Source organism: Polypterus senegalus, chromosome 10, assembly GCF_016835505.1.
Source record: "Polypterus senegalus isolate Bchr_013 chromosome 10, ASM1683550v1, whole genome shotgun sequence".
Lineage (NCBI taxonomy): Eukaryota > Metazoa > Chordata > Cladistia > Polypteriformes > Polypteridae > Polypterus > Polypterus senegalus.
This window is the reverse complement of record NC_053163.1, coordinates 91,246,058-91,258,089: the sequence shown is the minus strand read 5'-3', so window position 1 is coordinate 91,258,089 and position 12,032 is coordinate 91,246,058. Positions and strand designations below refer to the sequence as shown.

Sequence of the window (12,032 nt, the reverse complement as noted above, 5' to 3'; positions counted from 1 at the left end):
CTGGGGCCAGAGACTATCATGGCAACACTGGGTAGAAGGCAGGAAACAGTCCTGGACAGAGCGCTAGTCTATCACAGGGCCCATTCACAAACACTGCAACTCATACAGGGCCAATATGAAATTACAAATTAACCTAACATGCACCTATTTTTGGGATGCAGGAGAAAACTCAAGCAGATAGTGGGAATACATACAAATTATACTCAAACAACAACTGAGCACAGTATCAGAACACAGGATTCTATTATTTTGGAGTAACATTGCTTGCCATAACATGTTGATGATAAAAAGCATTTCTCTTTAGGGATGCACAACAGTATGAAATACAGAAATACAGTATTTATATATAAAACAGCATTTCATGATTATTAACACATTATATCAAAGCCATCAGAGAATCAGTCAAGAAGCCAAAGTGAGACAATATAACATCACAAAATAAACATAAGAAAGTTAATGCAGATATTAACAATAAAAGTGCAAAGAATTAACTGTTTTATTTGAAATTTCTGAGCCCCTTTGATACTTCTATATCTGTTTTAATAGAACTTTTCCATAAAGAAAACAAACTGCCCAGCAACCCTTATAATTCCTGGGCCAGTTTAAAAAAGAGAACGCTAAAAGAAATGTGATCTTTCTAAAGGCATCATAGCTGTACAGACAATTAACTTTCACAAACTAAGCTATTCATATGTCGAAACAGTATCATCATCTCATGCAATGATATCCATTACTGTGATCTTGACCTTTGTTTGTAATTGTGACAGCAGACATAAATAAATAGAGTCAATAAAGCAAATAAACAGAGTTAACTCAGCTAAACTAGTCTTTCTCTGCTGTGCCGTTCAAACTTTGTATGCCATTTCATGCACTTTATACTCAAAAAGATTACCTTCTTGCTTTAAAAAAAATGTCAGAATCATTAAACACATGACTTTCACAAGCCACCCGGGGCTAAACAACTCTTCACAGATCTGAGGTTCAAGCTTGTCACTTTATTTAGAATTAAAATCACAAAGCATGGAATGTAATCTAAAGTTATCTTACTGACCAGCTCAGATCAACTCTGGGTAACTTTGGTTCATCATCAATTATACCATGGCACACTCTGAAATATAGTATGATGCATCTCACTCAGGTCCAGACTAGCTTTCCATATGTGGAATATAAGAACAATGTTTGAAAACTGACAAGAATGACCAGATAACAGATATGCAACGTCTTCAGACCTAAGGACTATTTGTATTTGTCAATGAAGTAAAATAACATAACATTTTTGAACCTACTTAATCCAAACCAAGTTATGGAGGGCTAAAGCATATCCCAGAATCACTGGCTGCAAGGCAGAAAATAGACCTGGACACTTGTGCATCACTGAACTTATTCATATTCAGCCACACTTACATTCAGCCAATTTAGAGTCACAGGTTAACCTAATGCTCATTTGATTGTACTTTGAGAAAACCCATGTAGACTGTGAAAAACTACTATGCCATGACAATATACCATGATAATTTGAAGTGTAATGTTTTGGAGTAATGCTGCAAATATTTGATACAACTTTAAAATTTATTTTTGCCCTGTAACAGACAAGCGATTATGCTCTTACATTATGCTCATAATCTTTTTCAATATTTTTGAATAGTTAAATGATCGTATGAAAACCTTTACAAAACACACAACAGCTACTTTTATAGTCAGGTATCAGTCATCTTCAAGTAGGTATAACAGAACCTTATGCTTTGAAAGCAAGATTGTTTCTTTCAATAAAATGTAACTTGTAAACTAACACAACAAGTAACTTAAACCTAAAGTAAGTCATCTGCCCAAGAAACTTTTAAAATAAGTTAAACTTAAGAAAAATAACACACAGTCTTCAAAAGCTTCAGGGACTATATTTAAGTCTCATTACTCCTCTGTGTTTTACTACAATCTTTAGATTTAAAATAAAATATGAAAACAAATGAAAAAACACAGAAAACATGCACACACATATGCCAATTTTTTTAATGTATAGGGTAGGAGTCTATCTAGCATTAACACATTAAATCTGATTTCCTAGGTACTTGGTCCTGAATAAGGTGCCTTTTAGAAAATAAACAATATTTGATTTGAGCATTGCTATACAGAAATTCTAATTTGTTTTCTGAATCACATCCACACACTTGCACGTACTGAATGTTGCTTCCCAATTGTGAATTCCTATAATTTACCCTTGGGATAAAATAAAATATTATCTACTAGCAAAATACCCGCGCTTCGCAGCGGAGAAGTAGTGTGTTAAAGAAGTTATGAAAAAGAAAAGGAAACATGATTGTCAATGTAATTGTTTTGTCACTGTTATGAGTGTTGCTGTCATATATATATATATATATATACACACACACATAAACATATATACATATCTACATATACACATATCTACACATACAGTATCTCTATATATCTCTATACATATACACATCTACATATATATATATATATATATATATATATATATATATATATATATATATATATACACACACACACACACACACATATACATATATATATACATATATATATACATATACATACATACATACATACATACATACATATATATATATATATATATATATATACTGCTCAAAAGAATTAAAGGAACACTTTTAATCAGAGTATAGCATAAAGTCAATGAAACTTATGGGATATTAATCTGGTCAGTTAAGTAGCAGAGGGGTTGTTAATCAGTTTCAGCTGCTGTGGTGTTAATGAAATATATATATATATATATATATATATATATATATATATATATATATATATATATATATATATATATATATATATATATATATATATATATATATATATACATATATATACATATATATATACATATACATATATATATATATATACATATACATATATATATATACATATATATATATATATATATATACACATATACATATTTAATATATATATATACACATATACATATTTAAATATATATATATATATTGTAAGAACTGGAGACCAGAGGCGTGGAAAGGTTTGGGGCAGCCACCCGTTTAATGCGGTTTCCCGGCTGCAAAAGTCTTTGAGGCATTTTTAAACAGTTGTTTACACAACAGAGTCCAAAACAGAACTGCCTGCCTAAGCAAAGGCAGTGAGCTTTATAGCACAGAGGGCGGAAATGATGTCGTCCTCTGGGCGGAACTGGAAGTGACATCATCCTTGGGGCGGAACCGAAGTGACCTCATTCTTGGGGCGGAACCGAAGTGATGTGTCCTTCCTGGAAATGGCGGCTCCTGGTGGGATTTCCGGGTAAGACCTGCAGAGAACTCAGAAAGAGCGTCAGCGTACCCCCCTGGGCAGATGTATAAACAGTATTGTCTAAGCCCTTCAGCTGCTTCCCATGCACACGTGTGTGACAAGACTCCCCCCTCAGCCCAGACCCGTGGGTCGGGCGACCTGCACCGAGAGGTCGTGGGCCCGGGAGAGGGCATCGGCGTTGGCATGAAGGGACCCCTGTCGATGAACGAGCGTATATTTGTACTGCTGCAGGTCAAGAAACCACCTCGTGACCCGTGGATTCGACTCCCTGTGAAGGGCCATCCACTTCAGAGGTGCATGATCCGTCACCAGAGTGAACACGCGACCCAAGAGGTAGTACCGCAGCTGAGTCACCGCCCATTTGATCGCCAGAGCCTCCTTCTCCACCGCCGCGTACCTGGTCTCCCGGTCCAACAGTTTCCGCTCAGGTACATAACGGGTGTTCAACACCGTCGGCGCTTTGGCTCAACACGGCTCCCAAGCCTGTGTCCGCGTCCGTCTGGAGGACAAAGGGAGAGAGAAGTTAGGGAGATTAAGATAGGTGCTGAAGTCAGAGCCCTTTTTAAGTCACTGAATGCAGCCCCCGCTTTATCAGACCATACCACCGTATTAGGAGCTCTTTTCTTTGTCAAGTCGGTCAAGGCGCCGCTCTCGGAGAAGCGAGGCACAAACCGGCGGTAGTACCCGCCAAACCGAGAAAGGATTGGACTTGCCGCTTGGTTTGCGGACTGGGCCAGGCCATTATGGCTTGCAACTTGGAACACTGTGGTCTCACAGTACCCCAGCCCACTAGGTAGCCCAAATATTTGGCTTCTCTCAATCCGAAGAAACATTTCTTGGGGTTGATGCGGAGCCCGGCCTCTCCCAATGTCCGTAATACTGCTGTGACCTGCTGTATGTGCTCCTTCCAGGTGCTGGAATAGATGACAACGTCATCCAGATAGGCAGCACAGAGCGAGTTATGGGGCGGAGCACTTTGTCCACCAGGCGCTGAAAAGTCGCAGGCCCCCCGTGTAACCCGAATGGAAGGACACGATACTGCCAGTGTCCGCTAGGAGTGCTAAACGCGGTTTTTCCTTCGGACTCCGTTAAAGGAACCTGCCAGTACCCCTTTGTCATGTCAAGTGTAGTCAAGAATTTGGCTGGTCCCAGTCTCGAGGAGGTCGTCCCACGCGAGGCATGGGATAAGCATCAAATCGGAAACTTGGTTGAGCCGACGGAAGTCATTGCAAAACCTCCAACTGCCGTCAGGCTTAGCAATCAAGGCGATGGGACTGGACCAGGGACTACTACTTTCCTCGATCACTCCTAGTGCCAGCATTCGCTTGATTTCCAGTTCCACTTCTACTTTCTTTGCCTCCGGGAGTCTGTAGGGTCGCTCACGGACGATCACCCCCGGGTCAGTCAATATGTCGCGCGCAATCAGAGAGGTCCGCCCTGGCTGTTCACTTACCACCTCTGGGACCGAGCGGATAGCTGCTTCGAGCTCCTGTCTCTGTCTGGGAGATAGCTGTTCGCCGAAATTAAGGGAACTTACTTCCGAAGAGAGCAGGGCTGTCCGGAGGAGGGATCGGGATCCCTCTCCTTCCACGGTTTCAGCAGGTTTACATGATATATTCGCTCAGCTGGTCGGCGATTGGGCTGTTTCACCAAATAGTCGACCAATCCCTTCCTCTCCTTAATTTCGTAGGGGCCTAGCCAATGTGCGAGCAGTTTAGAGTGTGAAGTAGGAACCAATACCATGACGCGATCCCCCGGTTGGAACTCCCGGAGAGTCGTACACGGTCATACAGGCGGGCCTGTGCTGATTGTGCCTCCTCGATATGACTTTTAGAATAGGTCTTATTGCATCAAATCTATCGCGCAATTGGGCGATATACTCCAAAATATTAGTGGAGGGCTGTGCCTCCCCTTCCCAGCCCTCTTTTAAAATATCTAATAAGCCCCGGGCTGTCTTCCGTATAGTAATTCAAAGGGAGAGAACCCGTAGAGGCTTGAGGAACTTCCGGTAGGCAAAGAGGACAAGGGGAGGAGTTGGTCCCAATTCCTCCCATCCTTGCTGACTACCTTACGTAGCATTTGCTTGAGAGTTTGATTAAATCTCTCCACTAGCCCATCGGTTTGAGGATGATACACCAGGTTTTAAATGCTTTATTTTCAGTAACTTGGCAGTCTCCTTGAGCGTTTCCGAGGTGAAAGGCGTTCCTTGGTCCGTCAGGACTTCTCTAGGAATGCCCACCGTGAAAAGACTCCTACTAGTTCCGTGCAATATTTTTAGTGGTAGCGGCGCAATGGAGCGGCTTCAGGGAATCGGGTTGCATAATCCACGAGGGCGAGTATATATTTATATCCTCGGGCTGAGGGCTCTAGGGTCCTACTATATCCACCCCAATCCTGTCAAAGGAACGTCAATAAGGGGAAGGGGAATCAGAGGAGCACGGTCCTTCCTAGGAATTTGCCGCAGTTGACACTCCGGACAGGAAATGCAAAAGCGGCGAACCTCCTCATTAATCCCCGGCCAAAAACGGAGCTTAATGCGCTCTAATGTTTTATCGGGCCGAGATGGCCTCCAAGAAGGTGAGAGTGTGCTAACTTCGCAAACCTGCCGCCGGTAGGTCCGCTGGACTAGCAACAACTTCGGACCTTCCCCTCATGTTCAGCAACCCGATACAATAATCATTATCATGACAAAGTGAGGTCCCTGTGGCATGGGCAAATGCGTCGTTGGCGTTAACGAGAACCACTGCATTCTTTATGTGCTTCAGAGAGTCGTCATTCCACTGTTCTCTCTTGAAAGAAGCGGGTCGCTCTAAACTGAAAGTGCAACTCAGAGAGCGGGTCGGTCTGACCTCAAGGGGAGAATCCTCCCTCGCTGCGGGCGCTAGTGGATGGCGTAGTAGCCCGCGACGGTCCGGGAGTCTTCGTCACTCTCTTGGCCTACCGCCCCACTCCCTGTCGGCTGATTACGGTGTGGAAGCAGCTTGAGATGAATCTTTATCATCTATAACGAGGCCAAAAGCTTTTCGGGAATGCTTTCTAAACTACGCGTTACTGTCAGACCAGTCCGCCCGAGGATTACGGGAAACGGAGGATCCGGGTGTACCGCTACGGTAAGCTGCCGAAGGGTTCCTCCGAGACATACGTAACACCGGGCGGTATTGTACGGCGGATATCTCCGTGTATACATTTTAGACTGGTCTTTTCTTAATCCATTGTTGCGGTAGAACAAAGCGGCAAGCAACGACAGACCGCTTACTGCGGAATCAAACAGCGCTGTTATCATATGTCCATTAATAAGAAGCTCTCCGTATGTTTATCCGCCAGGGATTGCTAAGGGCACACAAACAACCCGCCATTGTCCCCTACGGTCCGCCTTGTTCCCGACAGGTCGCAAGCCAGACGGCCCGGCGACTTCGAACAGGCTCTGGATTGCGTGGAAGGGACTGCTTTGTAGGACATAACTCCCGGGTAGTCCACAGAGGGCTGTTCTGCCTCCCGGGTTTCACAGCCGGCCTCTGGGTTGCAAGAGCTGTAGCAGCTCGTCCATAGAATGGAATTCGCCCCAGGCGGCTGGGCAAATTCCTGGGGTATCGCTGTAGCAGCAAAAACAGGCCACTTGCTGCACTATTTGCAAGGGGGTCAAATCAAATGGCCGTAGCCACTCACCCACCTGTTGCCAGAGAGCCATAGCCTGCTCTGACAGCCCTTTAGTTGGGTTAAACTCCCAGTCTATTATATTCTTCACCTGCCGGCCTGGGGACAGCCCATCGCTAACAGGGACCTTGGTCCCGATGGGCGGCTCGGCTTTCCTACCCAGAAGAGCATACTGAGCCACTGGTGTGTTTTCCCCAGAAGCCAGCCCACGCCTGTGGGTCCCCTCTACCTTCTCCACGAGATGGGTTGGTAGCCCCGGGTTATGCTCGTGGAGCAGAGCCTGCACCGCGTCCTTCCTGACCCTCCGGCGCACTCCCTGCCCCGAAACTCGGCCCCGGTACTCACCCACCTGGTTCCTTGAAGTTCGTGTCCCGGGTTCTTCGGGGACACCATCCTGCCGACTATGCCACTGTAAGAACTGGAGACCAGAGGCGCGGAAAGGTTTGGGGCAGCCACCCGTTTAATGCGGTTTCCCGGCTGCAAAAGTCTTTGAGGCATTTTAAATAGTTGTTTACACAACAGAGTCCAAAACAGAACTGCCTGCCTAAGCAAAGGCAGTGAGCTTTATAGCACAGAGGGCGGAAATGATGTCGCCCTCTGGGCGGAACTGGAAGTGACATCATCCTTGGGGCCGGAACCGGAAGTGACCTCATTCTTGGGGCCGGAACCGGAAGTGATGTGTCCTTCCTGGAAATGGCGGCTCCTGGTGGGATTTCCCGGGTAAGACCTGCAGAGAACTCAGAAAGAGCGTCAGCGTACCCCGCCCCCCCCTGGGCAGATGTATAAACAGTATTGTCTAAGCCCTTCAGCTGCTTCCCATGCACACATGTGTGACAATATATATACACATATTTATATATATATATATATTTAAATATTTAAAAATTTATATTTATATTTAAATTTAAAAACACAAACATTATCTAAATGTTGTGGGCTGCACAGTTATTATCAATCAGGAGTCGAGTCATCCTTTTCTTCTTCATATTGTGAGGTTTCTGAACTCTTTTGAGACCCCCCTGCCCCACCCACCCAATGGGAAAGACACACTGAAGTGCTTCCCAAAGAGCGATTTCAGCATCTGTGGAAGACTGTTTGTCCGTTGCTGGGGCAGGGCAATAGGAGGCTCATAGCGGTGCAGTTAAGCGCCACAGAAGCAAATCATAAAAGATCGGGGTCGCACTATAAGTCCCTGTCTTGCACCCCAAAACACGAGGCTTAGTCTTAGTACTTTAGCAAAACCAGCTTTATTCAGCTTGAAACAGGAATGGCACAGTTATTTATTGTAGCATGATCTGCCACTCTGCTTTTACAGCAGTCAGGCAGGGTTGTGGCCAGGTCAGTGACCAAGTAATCTGGTTATCTGCATTTACAATTTATGTGCTCCTAACCTTGCATCACCCATCGAGATCTTTTCTGTTTACTTTGGTGGAAAGACGCAGCATAGCTGTGAGCCTGCTAATGCCCCGTTCAGACGGGGAGATCGCACTTCACGACGCTCTTCGGCGTGCTATTTAGTTGGGGGAGGTCCCAACAGAGTTTACAAACCTCATATTTTTTTAAATGAGTGCCATAGGAATGTTTCTTGAACGAAAATCACTTAACCACATAAAAACAGCTTTTGCAAGGTCTTCAAATGCAGCAATTCACATACGTTTGCAACCTGCGATTTTTCTTCTTTTTTTGCTCTGTCTTTCAAGAAAGTAGACAGTGTCGATGGTGAAATTCCGAATTCACTGGTAACATCTTTTTTCTTTTTGCCGCAATCGAGAGCTGCAAAAAATTAGTTTATTTTTTTTTCTAATGTATCGTTTTTTCCTGTCTGCCATTTCTATAGGAGGGTGACAATGAATTAAATTCCAATGGATTTTTTTCAAATGTTAACAAGCAATAAGCAAAAGGTATCACTGAAAACCGCAGGAAACAAAAAAGGCAAAGAAAAAAAAAAAAAGTACAAAGAAAGTTCGAAGAAAGAAAAAAAAATTAGTGTTTCTGTTTGGAGGATCATTGTGCACAACTAAGCTGCGGCCACAAAGCGAACTGCTCTGTGGATGATTCATTCAGATATTTCAAGGTCTTTTGTGCACTTCGTTGTAATGAAAGTATCTGCTGCATGTACTTCGTAGTAGCGAGATTTCTATAGACTCATGTCATATGGGGAAGCTGTCAGGACCATAAAAATACTTCGTTGTAAATATTTCGTTGTAATGGAATTTTACCTGTATATGCAAATGTTAGAATAAACATTTGCCTTTTTTGTGAATTTGGAAGGACCAATGGAAGGAGGAACGTGGGAACAAATGAGGTGCCCTTTAGAAAAATATGTGATTTGGGTACAGCTACATGACTGGTCAAAAGTTTAGAACACTAAAGTTTTTCCAGTTTTCTTCAAATTGAATCAGTTGAAATGCAATGAATGACTTAAAATGGCGAAAAAGGTAAACAGTAAACTGACAGAGGTTTAAATTTAAAGTTTAGGTTAGGAAAAAAAGGAAATATCAGAATATTAATAATAGGCCATCTTCAGGATACAACTAATAGGTTACAACCTGCAGAGGTTCTGGAGCAATTAAAGCGAATTAAGCCTTGCAAGTTAAAGCAAACAATTTGCACATGTGTCTCAACTGCCCTCTGTATGTGTTACTACACCTCTGAAGTACTACTTTGACAATATTCTAGTGATAATGGCAAGAACATGGCAATTAACAAATTAGTCCACTCTACAGTAGACAACAGACATGACATTTGTTTATGTTACATTCTGCCTTTGACACAGTCAACCACGACATCTTTCTGGCAACCTTCTCTAACACTGGCATCACTGGAAATGCTCTGAGATGGTCTGAGTCTTACATCTCAAAAAGACCCTACAGCATGTTCTGGAGAGGAGAGTTGTCAAAGACACACCAGAAATGCACAGGTATACTCCAAGGATCAGTACTTTTCTCTCTGTACAACATATCGCTGGGCTCTATCATCCAGTATCATTGGCATAGTACTGGTTCTCTTACCAGTACTATGCCAATGATACGCACCTGTGCCTGTTGTTCCCCCCGTAGGACATTACGGTATCAACTAGAGTCTCTGCATGTCTTACTGATATCTCAGCCTGGATGAAGGACCACCCATCTGCACGCTTCCAGCTGTCTCTGACACAACAAAGCTACTGCACAACACTGGAATGACTATATGCATTTTTAAGAAGTTGTACCGTCCAAGTGTGTGCATGCATGTGCAAGCTGCTTGTATTTCACCTCACATCTCCTGCTGCTTGATCCAAATTAAATATAAATATTGATGAAAAAAATGTCTCTTACCTGGAAATGAATTATAAATGAATGAAATATGTAAGAGTTCTCTATTTATAACAGAGATTGAATAAACATGTGCTGAGTAATTACATTGCAGTAAAAACAACCTTACTGCTATATTATTTGACTTTTTTATGTCAATAATGGACATTATCAACCTGCAACTAAAAGGTGTTTAGATTAATTAATTACACGAGAAGGGTACAGTTCCCATAATTACTATAAACACAGAATGCGTTTAGAAAAGCAATGGCAATTGATATGCGAGTAAAACAGCAGAGCTGCAGGGAATGCAACAAGGACTTCTCTGGGACCGCTTGTGCCACAAATACCAAGGACAGGAGCAAAACTACCTCCCTGACTGAAGAGATGCTTTTGTTATTTTGTATCTTGAGACTGAAATTTTAAAGATCAGTGTCACATTTGGTATTTCTGTTATACAATAAATCAGTTCCTTTCCAAAGTATTAGTTATTTGACTAATTTTAATGAATTATTAGTTTTTAAACAATATTAATAGTAAGGCAAGAAACTACCGTAGATCCCGGAATATAAGCAGACTCGGTATATTAGCCGACCCCCTTCTCTACCTACTAAATTACATGTATTTGCCGATGACCGGTATTTAAGCCGACCCCCTTCTCCAATTAAAATTTTCTAAATTTCCTTAAAAGTGTCTCTTCAGGTATATTTATCATGTTTATCGGCGAGAATTTGAGACTGCTGGCATTTTTGATGGAAACCAGAAAGTGATTGCGGAGAAGTTTGGTAAAATGAAACCTTTGTGTTGAAACTAACGGTACATCGGCGGGTGGATTTCCGGAGACTCGTTATAAATTTGATTAACTTAAATACGCAATACAGTGGACACTTGACTTGCGAACTTAATTAGTTCGCGAAGGCTAACCCATAATGCGTTCCGAACCTCCCACTGCAACACTTACTTAACCTTTTTCACAATAAAAAAGGGTTATATAATGTGCATAATTTACCAAAACACCAATAATTTTTCTAATGTACTAACCAAAAAGTTATAAAAGTGCCTAGCCTACCAGAAGTAGGCTAGATTAAGCTAGGAGCATGGTCGCAGCGGCTCAGGGCTCTCCTTTTCAGTGTACTTTTTTGTTGTTTTTGTACTTTTTTTTCCTTGTTTGTGCATGATCGGCTCGTCAAACATCCGCTACATCCGTCAGAACCTTATAGACATTGGTGTCCAGAGCCAGACATCTGTTTCAAGTGTTTTCATCACACGCACAACATCCCAGACAACAAAGCGAGACCAGCGGGCTCTCCGTGGATTGTTGTCGGGTCTAGGAGACGACGCAGACGGAGGAGGGAAAGAAAGCAGACGCGGGGCTGCAGATCCGGCGTTATGCTAAGGCTAAAAAAACAACCATACAAGCCCTATACAGAACTTTTTTTCTGCACTGAAGGAGCTGCTTTTCTCATTGTAGATGTGTATAGTAACAATAAAAGGCATTCTATTCTATTCTAGAAATAGAAATTTCATACTGTACTCACCATTTAATTTGACATCTTTGGGCTGCAGGAAGGGAGGAGGAGGAGAATCAAACAGAAGGTGGTTATTGTTTAGAAGGAGCCTCCTTATGCAAATTTGTTTTTGTAAAATTGTCGAGATGGTGGATTTCGACAGGCTGTACATATTAGCGAGATCGGTCACACGAACAGCACTCTCATATTTCCACACAATTTCCATCTTCGTTTCAATTGTGATCGCTTT

General features: G+C 42.6%; 1 protein-coding gene across 2 annotated transcripts in view; it reads right to left on the bottom strand.

Moving 5' to 3' along the window:
• Positions 1-12,032, bottom strand: part of arhgef6 (Rac/Cdc42 guanine nucleotide exchange factor (GEF) 6) — a 149,329-nt gene that overhangs the window by 108,807 nt on the left and 28,490 nt on the right. The window lies entirely within an intron of this gene.